This window comes from Achroia grisella, unplaced genomic scaffold (genome assembly GCF_030625045.1).
Source record: "Achroia grisella isolate CSIRO2021 unplaced genomic scaffold, CSIRO_AGI_Agris_v1 utg1387, whole genome shotgun sequence".
Classification (NCBI taxonomy): domain Eukaryota; kingdom Metazoa; phylum Arthropoda; class Insecta; order Lepidoptera; family Pyralidae; genus Achroia; species Achroia grisella.
In genome coordinates this window covers 761257-778254 of record NW_026712628.1, presented here as the reverse complement: position 1 = coordinate 778254, position 16998 = coordinate 761257, and positions in this window count along the sequence as shown.

Genomic DNA, 16998 nt, shown 5'->3' with positions numbered 1-16998 from the left:
GTATCACTTTTCTAGTATTCATAGCACAAGTTAACTAGTTTAACAGCGTTGCGAGAATTGTGCGGTGGTATGACGAGTCAAGCTAGAGTCTACTTAGCAATTGAAAAAGGACGAGCATAATAGATCTCTGTATGTCGCTGTGCTACAGGCACCTGGCAAAATCCCAAAAGAAGCCAAATCCCTCAATTAAAAAATTACATATGCAATTATAAGTTTGAAGGTATATAAAAAACATTTTTCTTTCATTGTCGTATTGGTAACTGGCTCAAAATATACCTAATTCTATAGATAATGCCAATTACCTTCAGAAATAATATTTATTCAAACTGTATATAAGCTGTATATAATATATGAATTATCTTTTTTTTTACCCTTTATTCAGAGATAAGATTTATCACACAAGAACTGTCAAAAACTTGCTTTTTTTTATTAATAATGAGTTTGCGCTTGGTCTTATCTCATCTGATGGTAAATGATGGTAAGACCTAGGGTATAGCGCGCTTACCCAGAAGATATCCATTCACCATAGACTTGTTGCTCTTTTAAATAAATACTCAACAATATTTAAGATTTTCTGCAAATAAACACGTTAAAAGATACAGCCGTTCACGACTATGACGGCCCACATTAAATCCATTTCACAATATTGAATGTGAAATTATGAGAAGCTGTTATAATGTGGCACATAAATTATTTTGATGTAAGTAAGCTGCAACAGTGTAATCTCGCATTGTCGGTAGTTTTGTAAGATAGCGTTCCAACTCTACCATCATAAAGGTATGATTTACAATCCACTCTGCGAACGCTATTTATCACCTCAACTTCTGTGCACGGGATCCCGGGATTCGGGAACTCGGCCCGGGATCTCGGCCCGGGAATGGTGCAACTTGTGACTTGAGTTAGTGTTGTAATTAAAGTGCATACAGTTACGGTGCCTTTGCGAATTATGTTTGTCATATGCTGTGTTAGTGCTGGCATTGCACTTACCTAGACTTACAGGATAATCTCACAAATTGTGGACATAAAGTTAAATTATGTTTATTATATTGAACAGGAAAGCAAGAACGTAGAGAAGCTGTTGAATTTTTAGAACTGTACACCTAAATTGATAAAAATTTGATAGAAATTTTTATTTCCATATGTATATTGTTATTTATTTGTTTATTAATTTTTTAAATTTTTATTTCGTTATGTTATTGTATGGTTGTCTGGTACACGTGATTACGTACGCTCGCGTGGTTAAACTCTAAATTAATCTTTATTACCAGCTGCTTACCCAACTTAGTCTGCAAGCATGGTCTTCCATCATCTTCGTCATCATCAGTCTCGCGGAGCCTATCACCACATCAATATATGTGTAATCCTTGTTATAGTATTTATGTATTATAAGTAGTTTAATAATATTTACAATTCATCACATTATTTACAGTTTATTCATACTTTATATATTTTGATAAAGATCTCGAAGTTTAATATTTATGTCATTTTCTTAGTAATAAGTATAGTATAAGTAAGGAGCCAACAGAATATCAGCGCTGCAGAGTTATCTGTAGCTTTATGCTGAGTTGGCTACCTTTTCACTTTTGCGGCACATAAAGTCATCTACATTTCTTTTATTAATTCGTGTTTTTTCTGTATCTCATGTATATCATGTGTCTGTGAATAAAGAATTTATCTATCTATCTATCTATCTAATCGTCGTATTAAGATAAATGTTTTTTTATAACACAGCGGTTAAACAAGCATGCGGCTCACCTGGTAAGTGATTACCGCCGCCCATGAATGTTTAATATTTATTATTTTCAAAATGTTACCACAAATATGTGTATGTGTCATTTTAAAATGTTTTAACCATATTTTTATTAAAAAAAAAGTAATTCAATCGAGTTTCTTGCCAGTTCTTCTCAATTGGATCTATATACCGAACTGGACGGTAGGGAAAAAAAATTATAATATAAAAACTTGACGTTCATAAGCGGCTAAAATGTTTTTTGAATTTGAATTTATCATACACTTTTTAGTGATAATCTATTACACATTGCGGTCGCTCTAGTTGTAGTTTATTTGTCATCGTATCCTTCTCAAAACCCTCGATACCTCTCACTCATCAGATATATCAGACATCTCCAGTATATTCTTTATCTCTTACTCGCTTCAGTTTATTGAATAATTTTCAAATGTGACAAAACTTTAACTCAAACTCTATTGGCGAAGCCGAGATTTGTTTATCCAAAACTTTTCAGCAACGTAACTAATAAATGTTTTTATTACACACGTGATTACGGGTATCAATTACTTTACGGTAGATTTGACATATCATAAGAGTCTGTAATAGACTTGAATAATGATGTTTTTAATTTTGAATCAATTACTTTAGTCGTCTGGTTTATATTCAATACTAGCTAGACCCTTCATAAGTTTAACTTGTATAAAGTTAGATTCATTAATGGAATTTAATTTAATTTTTCTAAAATTAAGGATTTTTTCTAAAATAATAGTAGTCTAAGTACCCCTTATTACGTTAGCTACCTGCCAAAAAAAGTCCCTTCAAAATCGGTGCAGCCATTTCAGAGATTAGCCGGAACCAACAGACAGACAGAAATACAGACAAAAATTGTACAAAATAAATATTTTGATGTATGTATTTGTATTCATATGCAAGTAGTAAAAGACGGTTATTTCAATATTACAAATGACACTCCAATTTTATTTATATGTATAGATTTCCATCATCAAATATATCAACATTTCTTTTTGTGTCCGCGAATTCGAACTCCGGACACGAAACCCATGAGTCGCGGGTCGTAAGCCACTAGACATCGCTCACAAGATCTCTCCCATTAAATATCCAGACAGGCTTACGTCATGGCTGCGGTTACACTGTCTTAAACGCCGTCTGTTTGATATACATATACATATGTTGTTTCTCACTGCGGTCGGTACATTCCAAGATGTGTCTGCGAAACAACTTTGTTGTGTAACTGTATGTGTTGCACGACACTCCTGAACATGATTGATTTAGTATCAACAGTAACATATGTGTATACAACCTTACCAATAATACGTTTGCATAACATTGCATGTTTCGAGCGAATTGGTCTACTTTTTGTGGTTAACATAGTTATATCTTGATCTTCAGGATGATTGACACATAAGTTTTTTTTATACTACGATGGTGGCAATCAAGCATGCGGCCCATCTGATGTTAAAGTTAAGTTAAATAATTGGTTACTCGACAAGTGTATCCACTTTGTAAACGAGTTTTTAAATGCACAATAATGTGATATTAATTACAATGATATGTATTATAATTGCTCTGATGACAATTATTTTTAATAATGAAATAATTCAAAATTTTGCATACCTAATGTGGTAAAACATAATCTATACATATTAAAATTGGAGTGTCTGTTTGTTATATTGAAATAACAGTGTTTTACTACATGCATAGGAATATAAATACGGTACATACACCAAAATAAGATATTTTGTCTGTCTGTCTGTTTGTTCCGGTTAATCTCTGAAATCTGGATCGATTTGAACGGGACTTTGTTTAGCAGGTAGCTCATGTAATAAGAAGCGATTAAGACTAATTGACTATTCAAAAGTGCTTGTAATGAGTTTATTTGAATAAAGATTATTTCTATTTCTATTTCTATCCTAATATAATTTTTTCTCCGTATACCAAATCCTTTTCTTTTTCTTACCTGTACAAATATAATAAAATACAACACTTTGACATCGCTGGGGTACACACGCCGAAGACTTACGACTATTCTTTCCTTTGTAATAAAAATGCTTTATTTTGTTAGATTATAATAGTTTCGATAATATATATACAGAGTTGTATGGTAGATATATTTATAATAATGGAATATTAACACGATCCTATATACTGATTAGTAATGAATTGTTTAATTACAAATAGAAGTAATGATATTGATATCGACCGAGTTAGTTTCATAATTTTTATTAAAATAGTGAGGGTACAAAACTGATCTGTAGACAATATTTAGAGATAATTATTCATTCCTGTCTTGACCGCAGTTCTGTTAAGACGTACCAATAAAGTATTACGAATATAAAATCCATTTCTGATAATAGCTAGAAAAAGCCATTTAGCTATTAATTTGTACAACCACAAGATTACAAAATTAAAAATTATTAGACGCATATTTAATGGTATATGTGTATTTTTTTTTATAACACAAGGGACAAACGATAATACGGCTCACCTGATGGTAAGTGATTACCGCCGCCCATGAGCACACAACACCAGGGGAATTGCAAGTACATTGTCTGCCTTTTAAAAAGGAATAAGCTCTTTTCTTGAAGGTTTCAATATTGGAAAATTTCGGAAATATCATCGCTGGAAGGTGATTCCACAATGTGGTTGTGTGTGACAAAAAGTTTCTAGAAAACCGCACTGTGGAGGACCGCCCTTCATCCAGATGATCAGGATGGTATTTTAGTTCCTAACGGGTGGTACGGTGGCGAAACTCAGCAGCTGGTATTAATCCGAACAATCCCTCAAAACTCTCCCCGTGATATATGTATCTTTATTATTAAGTAAAAAAGGGAAACTAAGAACCAACCTGGCTCGTGTCGTCCCCGCGTGCAGGTCTTATACACGCGTAGTCGTTTCACTTTAAAATACTCAAAACACTACGATGATTTTCAATGGATGATGTACTAATAAGATGATCCCGCGGAGATCGCGGCTGATGTATTGTATTGTATTGTATGTTGGACTCCATTCTCCGCAATTAGCCTCTCATTCGGGCCGTTGTGCGTGTAGAGCCAGACTACTAACGTAGCCAGCCAAGCTCCTCCCAGAAGCGCAGAAGACTCCTGGTGTCTTCGCAGGCTTCACGGAGCGACCTCACCGTTCCGAGGATTTGTTTTCGTTGTTGGGCCACTGCCGTGCACTCCAGGATTACGTGAGCCGCCGTTTCTTCAGCTTCAAAGCAGCCCCGACAAAGGGGGCTGTCTGTAGCATCAATTTTGTATAAGTGTTTGTTTAAGGAACAATGGCCCGTTATTGTCCCTATCATTATTTTGAGGTTATGTCTATCTAGATTAAGTAGACGTGGCTGATGGTTCCGTTAACCTTGATTCCCGGAGAATATGCTGATTTGCGTGTGCTCGACGCGACGTACACGAACGACTCGTTTTGTTGATGCTACCCCCAGATATGGTGGATAAAAATAGAAATAGGATTAAGGGTAGTAACATATTGCAAGTTGGTTAGAAATAAGTAGATTTATATCAACCAAAGTCTAGTTGAGAAAATCTGAGTATAGTTTTAACTGATAGGGCTTGTATGCAGTGTAAAGGATGTGTGTATGGGGTAATGTGGGGTATTTTGTGTTAGTGTAGGGGATGATGGATTATGACAAGTACCAATACATTTGTTTATTTAATAACTAGCTACACGCCCCGGCTTTGCACAGGTATATGTATTATATATATAATCCTTCCTCTTGAATCACTCTATCTATTTAAAAAAACCGTTTCAAAATCTGTTGCGTAGTTTTAAAGATTTCAGCAGACATACACGACTGCGACTTTGTTTTACACTATGTATTGATAGTTAATATATTTTCTATTAAGTACATACAAACAATTATCGAATACAAAAGTAAAAAAAAATATTGAATATTTCTTTTTATTTTAATAATAATCTCAGGACAATTAACACAGCGCCATCTAGACCCAAGTTAAGCTAGCTAAAGCTTGTGTTATGAATACTAGATAACTGATACATATACATATATATTTTTTTTTGTAAATACATACACATTATACATAGAAAACAACCAGACCGATACAAACAATCATAATCATGAATACAAATGTTTGTGCCGTGCGAGGAATCGAACCCGCGACCATCGGTCATAAAGCGGTGTGCTAGAACGCTAGACCACCGAGGTCGTCAATTTTAATTCAAGATAGTGACTTTTGAAAATATTAGAAGGCTATATGGCGCAAACTTCTGAAAAATAGAGACATCGTAAATCTTTTATGCTCATCTTAAAATTTCCAAACCAATAACCAGAGTCTAATATTTAAAAAAACGTCTAATCTATTGAACAAGCAGGCATTTTGCTTGAGCCCAAATATTTTTCTTCTTACGGTTGAGAGAGCATTTTTATTTTATCTCTTGAAAATCTTCTTGTTTATGCTAAAGGATATATATTTCCTGTTGGTACCGAGCTAAAAATTCAATTCAAAATCACCGCGCCCAGTGGAGAGGGGCACTAAATTTTATTTAACAACCAGCTTAAAGAAATTCCGCGAGTTGCCGACTTGTTTATCCAAGATAAAAGATACACGGGCGCAAGTTACGAGCGATATTCCATATTACATATGTAAGAGGATTCTATTCCATTTAAATTGATCTAGTGTGGTGTTTCCCAATTAGTGATACGCGTACCCCCAGGGGTACTTGAAGATACATCAAGGGGTACGTGCGGATATCAGTAAAACAAACATACACACTTACGAACTTTACATTTATAATATTAGTGTGATTGCTACAATAAGGGGTACTCAAGGTTTGAGGTCTTTTTTGAAGTGGTACACAGCAATAACTATTTGGGAACCACTGGTCTAGTGTATAAAACATAGTAACTGTTATTAATAGTAGTTTTGTTTTATATTGCATCACAATTCTGATTACCTGTAGGTCTATTACAGACTCTTATGATATGTCCAATCTACCGTCAGTACGGAATGATTTCGAGATAAGAACTGACAAGAAATCCAGCTCGTATTGTTCCATAAGAGAAATAAAAAAATGTTTCATCTGGTTAAGTATGGAGTTGTGTTAATTACTTCTCAAAACACTTATATCTATATATATAACTCAAACGTGACTGACATAGTGATCTATCAACGCACAGCCCAAACCACTGGACGGATCGGGCTGAAATTTGGCCTACAGGTAGATGTTATGACGTAGGCATCCGCTAAGAAAGGATTTTGATTAATTCTACCCCCAAGGGGATAAAATAGGGGATGAAAGTTTGTATAAAACTTTGTCAATTTTAAACCGATCGGGCTGAGACTTTGCATTCATAAAGCTACTATGACGTAGGCATCCCCTAAGAAAGGATTTTGATAAATTCCACCCCTAAAGGGATAAAATAGGGGATGAAAGTACTGTAAAGCCGCAAAAACTATACTTAATTAATAATAATACTTCTTAACGCGAGCGAAGTCACGGGCAAAAGCTAGTGTAATATAATGTAATTTTGACCCTATTTTCCGCATTTCGTACTTCGTATTTAATAAACATTGTATTTATTATATATGATGGCAAAATGATTTAAACCTGATTGACAAGAGGCAATAACAGAGAGGTTGAAGAGTAATCGTCTATCATGGTATGGACATGTAATGCGTAGGAACGAGGATAATATTTTAAGAAAGATGTTACAAATTAATGTGGATGGTTATAAGGGCAGAGGAAGGCCAAAAAAGAGATGGATGGACTGTGTGAAAGATGATATGGTAAGAAATGAAGTAAATAACGCGATGACTACGAACAGGGATGAATGGAAGCGAAAAACATATTACGCCGACCCCAAATAAATGGGATAAGGAAGAAGCAGATGACGATGACAAGAGGCAATAATCTACCAGTTAGTTACACTCGTATATCGGCACGAGCAATTTTTAAGCTAACTCGATTTTTCAGTAACTTCGTTATTTTTATATATTTCTTAATATTTTTTTTATTATACATAAAAAACACCATTTTAAGCAGTTTAGCGTAAAAAAACGTTTTTTTTTATTATATAAAAAAACACCATTTTAAGCAGTTTAGAGTAAAAAACCAATTATTTTTTTTATTATTTATAAAAAACACCATTTTAAGCAGTTTAGAGTAAAAAACCAATTATTTTTTTTATTATTTATAAAAAACACCATTTTAAGCAGTTTAGAGTAAAAAACCAATTATTTTTTTTATTATTTATAAAAAACACCATTTTAAGCAGTTTAGAGTAAAAAACCAATTATTTTTTTTATTATTTATAAAAAAAACACCATTTCAAGCAGTTTAGCATAAAAAAAATGAATTTACTGAAAATTCGAGTTAGCTTAGTATAAATTGCTGGTGTAGATATGTAGTACATTAATTTACAAATTGCTCTATGGGACACTTATAGAGCAATTTGTAAATTAATATTTATAAAAGTAATATTTGTAAAATTAAATAGATATCGCTTATCTTCTATGACTTGTACCAATCTATAGACAAAACGGCTCTGCTGTATTAAGCCATAAATTAATTTCACGTTCATCCCACGGCCCGGGGCCGCCGTAATGAGCTGCACTGTTCCTATTTGCACATATTTCACAAACTCGGGGCCAGAAAAAGATTTCCGACGAGATTCATACCGAATCTCTTTAATCCTATATTACAGCGGCCTTACTTCATTTACAAACGCCGAAGATAAGCCTCCGCGCAGATTTTCGAGTTCGTTTTGTTGGTTCTTCTTTGATAACGATATCTGATAATATCTACCACTTCATGGTGTACTGGATCTATTCAGAGAGAACTACGGTTGTAATTGCTTAAATAAGATTTTTGTTTTTAATATAATAATAATATCTCAGGACAATTCACACAGCGCCATCTAGTCCCAAGCTTAGCAGAGCTTGTGTTATATATACTAGACAACTGATATAAATACATGGATACATTTTTTTTATCAATATATACATATTATATATAAAAAAAAATTTGTTCCGTTTGAGGAATCGAACCCGCGACCATCGAACGTAAAGCGGTGTGCTAAACTACTAGACCACCGAGGTCGTCATATAGAAGATTCTACTGCAATAAGATTTCAACAAATAACAACTAGACTTAATGCTACTGGATTTATACAATGAATCATGGATCTATTCAAGAATTACACTTATCATCATTACCTTTACCCAGTTTTAGAACAAGAAGATACCATAATAAAAAATGTGAAATTCTAATTTTGGTCGCAAGTTCGATTCCTCGCACGGTACAAACATTTGTATTCATGAATATGATTGTTTTGTATGTAAAATATGTAAATATTTACGAAAAAAAAATCTATGTATTTGTATCAGTTATCTAGTACCCATAACACAAGCTTTAGGAGGAAGTCTTATATATATAATACATGTGTACCCGTACGAAGCCGGGGCGAGTAGCTAGTAAAAATATGAACTATAAAACAACCCAGCACGTCTGTAATTTGAACGGTTAAACAGATCTTAATGAATATTCACGCGAAAATAGATTATATCACGAGAACGTAGATAGGATATTCTTAGCTCATAAAGCAAACGATGTAGGTATAATATTTGGTAGAATATATACAGTATTAAACTGTAACGAACGAAAACCTCAGTGTAACAACGTTACAAAACATCAACCGCACGGGTTCAACTCGAGTGCACAATTGATACAGGCTAATGATGCGCAAAATGAAATCACCAGAGCCAGAGAACCAAAATCACATTAAAATCTAAAGCGGAGCCAACAAAAAACGGTTTTAGCTCCAATTATTACCCATTCGCTATCTGTCTTACACGGAGCGAGCGCAAAAAAAGGGACGAGAGGGCGACAAAAAGGCCAGCGATAATGGCACGCACTACCGACAGCCTCCAGCCATTTTAGGGTTTAGTACAATAGCCATGGTTGAACGGTAATCGACGTTTTATAAGAAGCACTATGGCGCAGTTACGTCGAAATCTTTTCGCGGTACAATCTGATGGCTATTGTGTTATCCTCATTAGGAGGTCGCAACGGATGCACAGCGATTGAAAAACTGGACCAATTGAGCCTTGTTGAAATCTATATATGTTCACAACTTACATGATGAATATGACTGGTATATTTGTAATGCTATATCACAAATTAGCATTTCTTACCTTATTTTTATATTAGGTATTCTATATATTGCACTTACTTTTGAGGTTTTCTGTCTGTCTCTTTTTCATTTTCATTACTTGCAATTATAGTTAAAAAAATGTTATATTTTAATTGTTATAAAAGAAGAGATGGATGGACTGTGTGAAAGATGATATGGTGAGAAAGGGAGTAAATAACGGGATGACTGCGAACAGAGATGAATGGAAGAGAAAAACATATTATGCCGACCCCAAATAAATGGGATAAGGAAGAAACAGATGTTGATGATGATGTTATAAAAAAATTTATATATTTTTATTAGTATGACACATTTCAAGAAAAAGATAGAATAAGGCAGTTAAAAATTACGAATCACACATGTAATTGGTAGAGAACAAACCCACTAAAATAATAAAAATTACACACACACTCACGATACATCACACACACATACACACACTCTGTAATTGTAAAGAATAATAATAATAATAATCTCAGAACAACACCCACTAAAATAAAAGCATGTGTTATGGATACTAAATAACATATAACAATTACTAACATGAAGGCACCATACAAATACTAGGAAAATACCCAGAAATCAACGTCGTTCTTTATCGTAGAGTTAAACAAACTTCATAAGGTCAACGTGTTCTTTATCGTAGAGTTAAACAAACTTCATAAGGTTCCATGGATCACGGTACGGGTCCTGGATTCATCGTGTGGCAGAGAGTGCATTTATTTCTTTTTTTAATTATAACCTAGTGTACAATACTGGTTATAGTCGAATCGCTCAAGCAATTTTTCTCAGACAAATTTCAGATTTATCTGAGAGAGAAGATAAAAAGGTAGCTAGATCTGAAAGAGAATTATGTGAGTTAATATTTAACTTAATTTAAATACTTATCCAGCTACCGCAGGTGATAAGAAATTTGATGAAAGCATTAATTTACTTAATGCATGATAAAATTTATATATTCCCGCGCTAACGTGAGGTTATTCTAGGAAATTCCACTCAGAAACGGAAAATTTGAGCTCCGGCGGGAAGCACTCAAAGGGCCGCTAATGACATCGCTTTAAAAGGAAACGAAAATAATAAATTATTGACATCAGTCTTGTCTATCACGTCTCGAAATTATTTATTTACCGGCGGAAAATAATTTCAGTTGGGAATCACGGCTGTAGTTACCGCAAATAAAACGGAACCAGATGACGAAAATACGAAACGATTTGACCGATTGATTTTTGGATTATGACGCATCACAGAGATTCATTGTTATTGTTCGCCGACTCGCAATTTTAAACCGATTCCAAAAGTTGAATATTATCAATTTTATTACCGTAGTACCGTTGCAATTCAACGATACAGAAAATATTTACGCTTAAAAATGAGAATTATATTGTATGTTCCGTTATTCCATTATAAATAAACATATTTAATTAATAACCACCACGTGAATGTGTTCATTGATGTCATTAGTGCCATATAGTCCCAAGCTAACTAAAGTTTCTGTTATGGGTACTAGACAACTAATAGAAATACCTAAATACATTTTTTCTAAACGCATACAGAAATCAAAACAGACACTCAGATTCATGAATACAAATATCGCTAGAGGAATCGAACCCGCGGCCGGAAGTATAGCAACAATATAGTTTATGTATAATGCAGCCTTTGTCAGTTACAATATAACTAAAACTTGCCTAGTTGAGTAAACAACAGCAGGTACAGTAATATCCAATCTGAAACAGAAATACATTGTTCCACACAAGTTGCAAACACTACTTAAAACAGTTCCTTCAACTAATTGTACAAACAATGCGGCATTCGTGCGCCTCTAACGATCAGTGCAGGTGAGAGTCGGAACTAACAGGACAGACGTACAAGCAACTAGTGTATAGTCGTAACAAAGGAGGCATCATATGGGATAACAAGGCAGAGAAGCACTGGCCCCATTATGCAACCTTGAGGTACTCCAGTATTTAATGAATGCTATGACAATTTAATTCTTTAACTTTGAATTAATACGTTCATATATATCTTAATTAATTAAAACTAGTAAATGTTATTAATTAATGACTTAGTAATCGTGCGACCGAGCTTTGGTTTACGCCTTTGAAATGGAATGTAATGAATTTTGTTGGAGATACAGTAATATTTTCTGCAAGTAAATTAATTATAATAATATTACCTGGACATATTACCATCATCTAATATTTATGTTCTAATTTTCTAATGATCACATTATTTAGAAGGTCTTTCTTATGTATGCTTAAATCTTTAAAACTACGCAACGGATTTTGAAGCGGTTTTTTAAAATAGATATAGAGATTCAAGAGGAAGGTATATATAGTACATGTACACCGTACGAAGCCGGGGTGAGTAGCTAGTTAGGTATAGAAAATAATGTCTCTTTGTACATACATCTGTTCACTTACTTCTAAAGTATCTGACGATTTAGAAATTTTGGATATTCAAGTAAATTTTTCAGTCATTACATTCTACATTACATATCAGTCATTATATTACATTCAACAGTTGTTGAAGATTCCTTTTAAGCATATGGATGCCTGTGGCAGGAGGCTCCACTCTTCCATAGCTTATATCAAACATTTGTAAAATATTTCTAATTTATTATACTCTAATTAGTTACATAAAAGGTTTTAGTAGTCATGTTTTAATCATCTGTGAAAATTGTGGTTGATTCTTAGTGTTTAATTTTTACAACGTTTAGTTTATAAGTTAAATATAATTATAATAAACGGTTAGTTGTTATTAAGCAATTAACCTCAATACCTTTATGTTAGATTTTTATTGAGTAGTGTTACGAAACCAAATATTATAGAGATATACATCCTTTCACATTCTTCTCGTGATGTATCTGCATTCCGAATGAGTGGCAGAATAAAAAATATGACAATTCAAAAGTGCTTGTATTGAGTTTATTTGAATAAAGATTATTTCTATTTCAATTAATTACATATACAGTTATTTCTTGCTTCACACAAGCAAAGTATATATTGTAATTCTCATTTATAGTTCCAGTAAAATATTTGGATAATCACATTTTCTTGTCTCGAATGATGTCAATACTCTGTCGGTGTATTTCATTTACGATTTACAACGGAAAAAATGCAAGTTATACACTTTCGGAAGTTAATAAATCCTGTGCGAGGATGAAAATAAAAATAAACAGAGTTGAACAATGGTGCCAAGTGGCGATTGGTGCAGAGACTGACTGGCGACCGGCTATAATCGAGCTTTGGCAAGATTCCGAACGAAATGGGGTGGCTCGTGTTGGGGATATTAAGTTTAGTGGCCGTGATTTGAGAGATAGCCCGTTTAAAGTTTTCCACCAAAATTTGCCAATTTCAGCCAAATTCTGAAGTTTACAACGAAACAAAAGTTTAATGCGCACGGTCTTAATTTCGAAATGTGGCCATGGAGGGAACTCGCATTAATTTTGATGATGTTATGGAAGGAAGAACGCCGTGGACTTATAAAACGATTGAAATTAAATTCTTTAATGATTCATTTTTATATTTATCACCAAACTTTAAGGTGCTGTTGGACGGACCACTTTTGTATACCGACAACAGTTTCTCAATAAATTATGCTTGTAAATGAGTTGATTAAATTAATTATTAGAAAGTTTAAGCAACAAAAGCAATTAGTTGTAATTGAATATGATAATATTGTATACAATCGTTAGAGTTCAGTAGGTTTTAGCGTGGCATATAAACCAAAATTTAATGAACCTAATATTAAAAATTCAGGCATTTTAGAAAAATAAAATGCACTGTTTTAAAATGTCATTCTTATATCTAAATGAGCAATTAATCAAAAGCTGTCAATTCTAAACGATTTTCAGATAATATATAAGACCAATCCTATATTCAACCTGCAGTTATTGATAGCCTCGATGGTTTAGTGGTTTAGCATACCGTTTTACTATCTGATGGTCGCGGGTTCGATTCCTCGCACGGTACAAACATTTGTATCCATAATATGATTGTTTGTACGGGTCTGGGTATTTTCTATGTATAATATGGGTACTAAATAACTGATATATTAACTATATATCAGTTATTTAGTACCCATAACACAAGCTTTAGCTAGCATAACTTGGGACTAGATGGCGCTGTGTGAATTGTCCTGAAATTATTATTATTATTATTTAAACATATAGTAAGTACTTCTGAAATTACGTGTAATCAATCAATGAAGGTTTGGAATTTGAATATGAATCTGTAAGTGGTTATTAGTGTATCTGATTTAATGTTGAACAGTCCCACGCGAGTATTTCAAAGTTCAACCCGATTAATACGTCGGGAGTTGTTCAAAGCTTCCGGGATGAGGATACTGCGGCTGAACAAACAATTATTAGTTAAGATGTGTACGTAATGCGAGAGATTTGTTTTGTTTTCTGTGTCAAAGTCAGCTGCTTACAGCGGGAGCGCAAAAGTTTCTGAACTACTTACGAAGTGGTATGTTTTGTTGTGAAATAAAAAAATCGAACCTTCCTTCCAGTTCCTGTCAATGTATATTTTTAATACAGATACTATTATTTTTTTTGTTACTAGTCTACTCTGTGGTAATTTCTCAATAAAAGTATTACTTGACGTTTATATTTTTAATTCGTTGTAATTATAAAAATGACATGTTTAATATATGTATTATATTAGGATTTTATAATCAAAATTGTCTATTGATGTAATAGAAACAATTAATTTATATATTATATTATATTATATATATTTATTTATATAATAAATTAATAGAAATATCCCTAGAGAACTTTATAATTCTAAATATATAGTAAATATAATAATTTGCTAGTACCATTGTACTAGCAAATTATTATAAAAAAAGCTTAAATGTCATTACATATATTATCTGTATATTTAAGCTTTGGACCAACTAATACATGTATCTTTAGACCCAGAATTGACACTACAATTGATATATACTGAAATAAAGATATATACAGCGCCATCTAGTCACAAGCTAAGCAGGACTTATGTTATGGGTACTAGACGACTAGTATAAATAATAGATACACTTTTCCCCCATCGATCCCCCATCCAATTCGAACGGGGACCGAAATTACGACGGCCTGAGCTGAGGTTCGAACCCCTAGCGGTGCCCTCAGACTATAGTCGTATCCGTCAGGCGGGAGTTGAGCTTCAGCCGGTTCATAAGTCCTTCCTTGGTTCGGAGTGCCATCTGCACTCGCCTCCTATCGTCCGGTGAAGCGGTAATGGTCAGCTGCGGCCAACAGCATTAGAGTAGTCCGAAAAATCAATTGTATATTCATTCATCATACTTACAAAGAAAACACCCACTATACAATAATAACAATGAATACAAATGATACAAACATTTGTATTCATTGTTACGGTTGTATCGTGCAGGAATTATTTTTCGATATCGAAAAGGAAAATAATTTTGATAACTACCTTAATCATGTAGATTGTAATGATTTATCCAGTACTAGCTTTTGTCTGCGACTTCGCTTGCGTTAATTTATCCTCTTACGGGTGGAATTTATCAAAATCCTTTCTTAGGTGATGCCTACGTCATAGTACATTTATGCATGCAAAGTCTCAGTCCGATCGGTTTAAAATTGACAAAGTTTCATACAAACTTTCATCCCCTATTTTATCCCTTTGGGGGTAGAAGTAATCAAAATCGTTTCTTAGCGGATGCCTACGTCATAACATCTACCTGCATGACAAATTTCAGGCCGATCCGTCCAGTGATTTGGGCTGTGCGTTGATAGATCACTATGTCAGTCACCTTTGAGTTATATATATTTAGATAATTAATAAATATATATATATATTATTTGGTCAGCTTACATGTTGCCACTAAGGCATTATTAAATTGTCAAATCTTAGAAATCTTTATTCAAATAAACTTAACATAATCACTTTTGAATAGTCTTATTTTTGATTCTATCTCTTATTCGGAACGCATATGAAACTTGCGTGTTGCTCTTTTGAATGAAAATTGTTGAGAATTATATTATTATGAATTTTGTATATAAATATTTACTTGAGTAACAAAATAACTATAAATATAATTTAGAATTCACAATACGACCTGGTCTAAGGGCATTATCGATCAATTACACAAATCCATAATGAGATCACTGTCAAACTCACGAATTGGCTTAATCGCAAGGCACTTGAAACTAATGGGGGGCTCCACTTAATGTACTAATGCGGATTGTAATCTGGATGGAGATTAGGCCGGGTTTAAAGGGTCACCGCTCGTCCCTAAGGGTTCTCGTGTCTACAGAATGTTTGCACTAATATAAGTGCAGCATCATCATGACTGGACTGCTGAGAATGGGTAGTAACAATGAATATTTCTTCAGTGCTGTAGCGATTTAGGTTTGTGTTCAACTATTGTTATGGTAGTCTGTATATTTTTCTATATTTATCAATACATATAAATAAAATTCGAGTGTCTGTTTGTAATATTGAAAAATCCGTTTTGTACTACATGCGTATGAATATCCAAAAACAATTTTTGTCTGTCGGTCTGGCTGTCTGTTTCTTCCGGCTAATCTTTGAAATGGCTGGATTTTGACGGGACTTTTTTTGGTAGATAGCTGATGTAATAAGGAGTAACTTAGGCTACTTTTATTTTAGAAAAATAAAGTTAAATTCCACGCGAACGAAGTTGCGGGAACAGCTAGTTTTAATTAAAAGTGACATTTGATTAATTTGACGGCCTCGGTGGTCCAGCGGTTTAGCACACCACTTTTATTTTGATGTTCGCAAGTTTGATTCCTCGCACGATACAAACATTTGTATTCATGAGTATGATTGATTTAGGCTTATGAATGTATTTGAAAAAAATATCTATATCACTACTATTTATATCAGTTTTCTAGTACACATAACACAAACTCTACTTAGCTTGGGAATAGATGGCACTGTGTGAATTGTTCAGATATATCTTTATTTCAGTATATGTATATCAATTTTAGTGCTAATTTTGTGTCTAAATATACATATATTATTTAGCCAAAAAAAAAATTGAAAATGGAGAAAAAAATATATCATTGTACAGGCAAATTGTTATA